The sequence below is a fragment of the Phaseolus vulgaris genome, chromosome 10 (genome assembly GCF_051622355.1).
Source record: "Phaseolus vulgaris cultivar YP4 chromosome 10, ASM5162235v1, whole genome shotgun sequence".
In the NCBI taxonomy this organism is placed as follows: domain Eukaryota; kingdom Viridiplantae; phylum Streptophyta; class Magnoliopsida; order Fabales; family Fabaceae; genus Phaseolus; species Phaseolus vulgaris.
Window position 1 is genome coordinate 287,501 of NC_143507.1, and position 5,000 is coordinate 292,500.

The following is a 5,000-nucleotide window of genomic DNA, read 5'->3' on the forward strand; positions in this document are numbered from 1 at the left end:
TATGCACCAACCATGTCAAGATCAATTCCTTTTGATTCCAAACTTCTCCCACATCACTTTGAAGGCATTTGTGAGGATTGAGTCCAGCCAGTTTTCCAAAACCATGATTTTCGTTTTTCACCAAAATCACCACCAAGCCACAAAATCAAGCCAAAACACCAAAATCATGAACTTGGCTATACACCAACCATGTCAAGATCAATTCCTTTTGATCCCAAACTTCTCCCACATCACTTTGAAGGCATTTGTGAGGATTGAGTCCAGCCACTTTTCCAAAACCAACATTTTCGTTTTTCACCAAAATCACCACCAAGTCACAAAATCATGAACTTGGCTATGCACCAACCATGTCAAGATCAATTCCTTTTGATCCCAAACTTCTCCCACATCACTTTGGAGGCATTTGTGAGGATTGAGTCCAGCCACTTTTCCAAAACCAACATTTTCGTTTTTCACCAAAATCACCACCAAGTCACAAAATCATGAACTTGGCTATGCACCAACCATGTCAAGATCAATTCCTTTTGATCCCAAACTTCTCCCACATCACTTTGGAGGCATTTGTGAGGATTGAGTCCAGCCAGTTTTCCAAAACCATGATTTTCGTTTTTCACCAAAATCACCACCAAGTCACAAAATCAAGCCAAAAATCCAAAATCATGGAACTTGGCTATGCACCAACCATGTCAAAATCAATTCCTTTTGATCCCAAACTTCTCCCACATCACTTTGAAGGCATTTGTGAGGATTGAGTCCAGCCAGTTTTCCAAAACCATGATTTTCGTTTTTCACCAAAATCACCACCAAGCCACAAAATCAAGCCAAAACACCAAAATCATGAACTTGGCATTGCACCAACCATGTCAAGATCAATTCCTTTTGATCCCAAACTTCTCCCACATCACTTTGGAGGCATTTGTGAGGATTGAGTCCAGCCAGTTTTCCAAAACCAACATTTTCGTTTTTCACCAAAATCACCACCAAGTCACAAAATCATGAACTTGGCATTGCACCAACCATGTCAAGATCAATTCCTTTTGATCCCAAACTTCTCCCACATCACTTTGGAGGCATTTGTGAGGATTGAGTCCAGCCAGTTTTCCAAAACCAACATTTTCGTTTTTCACCAAAATCACCACCAAGCCACAAAATCATGAACTTGGCTATGCACCAACCATGTCAAAATCAATTCCTTTTGATCCCAAACTTCTCCCACATCACTTTGAAGGCATTTGTGAGGATTGAGTCCAGCCAGTTTTCCAAAACCATGATTTTCGTTTTTCACCAAAATCACCACCAAGCCACAAAATCAAGCCAAAACACCAAAATCATGAACTTTGCTATGCACCAACCATGTCAAGATCAATTCCTTTTGATCCCAAACTTCTCCCACATCACTTTGAAGGCATTTGTGAGGATTGAGTCCAGCCAGTTTTCCAAAACCAACATTTTCGTTTTTCACCAAAATCACCACCAAGTCACAAAATCATGAACTTGGCATTGCACCAACCATGTCAAGATCAATTCCTTTTGATCCCAAACTTCTCCCACATCACTTTGGAGGCATTTGTGAGGATTGAGTCCAGCCAGTTTTCCAAAACCAACATTTTCGTTTTTCACCAAAATCACCACCAAGCCACAAAATCATGAACTTGGCTATGCACCAACCATGTCAAAATCAATTCCTTTTGATCCCAAACTTCTCCCACATCAGTTTGAAGGCATTTGTGAGGATTGAGTCCAGCCAGTTTTCCAAAACCATGATTTTCGTTTTTCACCAAAATCACCACCAAGCCACAAAATCAAGCCAAAAATCCAAAATCATGAACTTGGCTATGCACCAACCATGTCAAGATCAATTCCTTTTGCTCCCAAACTTCTCCCACATCACTTTGAAGGCATTTGTGAGGATTGAGTCCAGCCAGTTTTCCAAAACCAACATTTTCGTTTTTCACCAAAATCACCACCAAGCCACAAAATCAAGCCAAAACACCAAAATCATGGAACTTGGCTATGCCCCAACCATGCCAAGATCAATTCCTTTTTATCCGAAACTTCTCCCACATCACTTTGGAGGCATTTGTGAGGATTGAGTCCGGCCAGTTTTCCAAAACCATGATTTTCGTTTTTCACCAAAATCACCACCAAGCCACAAAATCAAGCCAAAACACCAAAATCATGAACTTGGCATTGCACCAACCATGTCAAGATCAATTCCTTTTGATCCCAAACTTCTCCCACATCACTTTGGAGGCATTTGTGAGGATTGAGTCCAGCCAGTTTTCCAAAACCAACATTTTCGTTTTTCACCAAAATCACCACCAAGTCACAAAATCATGAACTTGGCATTGCACCAACCATGTCAAGATCAATTCCTTTTGATCCCAAACTTCTCCCACATCACTTTGGAGGCATTTGTGAGGATTGAGTCCAGCCAGTTTTCCAAAACCAACATTTTCGTTTTTCACCAAAATCACCACCAAGCCACAAAATCATGAACTTGGCTATGCACCAACCATGTCAAAATCAATTCCTTTTGATCCCAAACTTCTCCCACATCACTTTGAAGGCATTTGTGAGGATTGAGTCCAGCCAGTTTTCCAAAACCATGATTTTCGTTTTTCACCAAAATCACCACCAAGCCACAAAATCAAGCCAAAACACCAAAATCATGAACTTTGCTATGCACCAACCATGTCAAGATCAATTCCTTTTGATCCCAAACTTCTCCCACATCACTTTGAAGGCATTTGTGAGGATTGAGTCCAGCCAGTTTTCCAAAACCAACATTTTCGTTTTTCACCAAAATCACCACCAAGTCACAAAATCATGAACTTGGCATTGCACCAACCATGTCAAGATCAATTCCTTTTGATCCCAAACTTCTCCCACATCACTTTGGAGGCATTTGTGAGGATTGAGTCCAGCCAGTTTTCCAAAACCAACATTTTCGTTTTTCACCAAAATCACCACCAAGCCACAAAATCATGAACTTGGCTATGCACCAACCATGTCAAAATCAATTCCTTTTGATCCCAAACTTCTCCCACATCAGTTTGAAGGCATTTGTGAGGATTGAGTCCAGCCAGTTTTCCAAAACCATGATTTTCGTTTTTCACCAAAATCACCACCAAGCCACAAAATCAAGCCAAAAATCCAAAATCATGAACTTGGCTATGCACCAACCATGTCAAGATCAATTCCTTTTGCTCCCAAACTTCTCCCACATCACTTTGAAGGCATTTGTGAGGATTGAGTCCAGCCAGTTTTCCAAAACCAACATTTTCGTTTTTCACCAAAATCACCACCAAGCCACAAAATCAAGCCAAAACACCAAAATCATGGAACTTGGCTATGCCCCAACCATGTCAAGATCAATTCCTTTTGATCCCAAACTTCTCCCACATCACTTTGGAGGCATTTGTGAGGATTGAGTCCAGCCAGTTTTCCAAAACCAACATTTTCGTTTTTCACCAAAATCACCACCAAGTCACAAAATCATGAACTTGGCATTGCACCAACCATGTCAAGATCAATTCCTTTTGATCCCAAACTTCTCCCACATCACTTTGGAGGCATTTGTGAGGATTGAGTCCAGCCAGTTTTCCAAAACCAACATTTTCGTTTTTCACCAAAATCACCACCAAGCCACAAAATCATGAACTTGGCTATGCACCAACCATGTCAAAATCAATTCCTTTTGATCCCAAACTTCTCCCACATCACTTTGAAGGCATTTGTGAGGATTGAGTCCAGCCAGTTTTCCAAAACCATGATTTTCGTTTTTCACCAAAATCACCACCAAGCCACAAAATCAAGCCAAAACACCAAAATCATGAACTTTGCTATGCACCAACCATGTCAAGATCAATTCCTTTTGATCCCAAACTTCTCCCACATCACTTTGAAGGCATTTGTGAGGATTGAGTCCAGCCAGTTTTCCAAAACCAACATTTTCGTTTTTCACCAAAATCACCACCAAGTCACAAAATCATGAACTTGGCATTGCACCAACCATGTCAAGATCAATTCCTTTTGATCCCAAACTTCTCCCACATCACTTTGGAGGCATTTGTGAGGATTGAGTCCAGCCAGTTTTCCAAAACCAACATTTTCGTTTTTCACCAAAATCACCACCAAGCCACAAAATCATGAACTTGGCTATGCACCAACCATGTCAAAATCAATTCCTTTTGATCCCAAACTTCTCCCACATCAGTTTGAAGGCATTTGTGAGGATTGAGTCCAGCCAGTTTTCCAAAACCATGATTTTCGTTTTTCACCAAAATCACCACCAAGCCACAAAATCAAGCCAAAAATCCAAAATCATGAACTTGGCTATGCACCAACCATGTCAAGATCAATTCCTTTTGCTCCCAAACTTCTCCCACATCACTTTGAAGGCATTTGTGAGGATTGAGTCCAGCCAGTTTTCCAAAACCAACATTTTCGTTTTTCACCAAAATCACCACCAAGCCACAAAATCAAGCCAAAACACCAAAATCATGGAACTTGGCTATGCCCCAACCATGCCAAGATCAATTCCTTTTTATCCGAAACTTCTCCCACATCACTTTGGAGGCATTTGTGAGGATTGAGTCCGGCCAGTTTTCCAAAACCATGATTTTCGTTTTTCACCAAAATCACCACCAAGCCACAAAATCAAGCCAAAACACCAAAATCATGAACTTGGCATTGCACCAACCATGTCAAGATCAATTCCTTTTGATCCCAAACTTCTCCCACATCACTTTGGAGGCATTTGTGAGGATTGAGTCCAGCCAGTTTTCCAAAACCAACATTTTCGTTTTTCACCAAAATCACCACCAAGTCACAAAATCATGAACTTGGCATTGCACCAACCATGTCAAGATCAATTCCTTTTGATCCCAAACTTCTCCCACATCACTTTGGAGGCATTTGTGAGGATTGAGTCCAGCCAGTTTTCCAAAACCAACATTTTCGTTTTTCACCAAAATCACCACCAAGCCACAAAATCA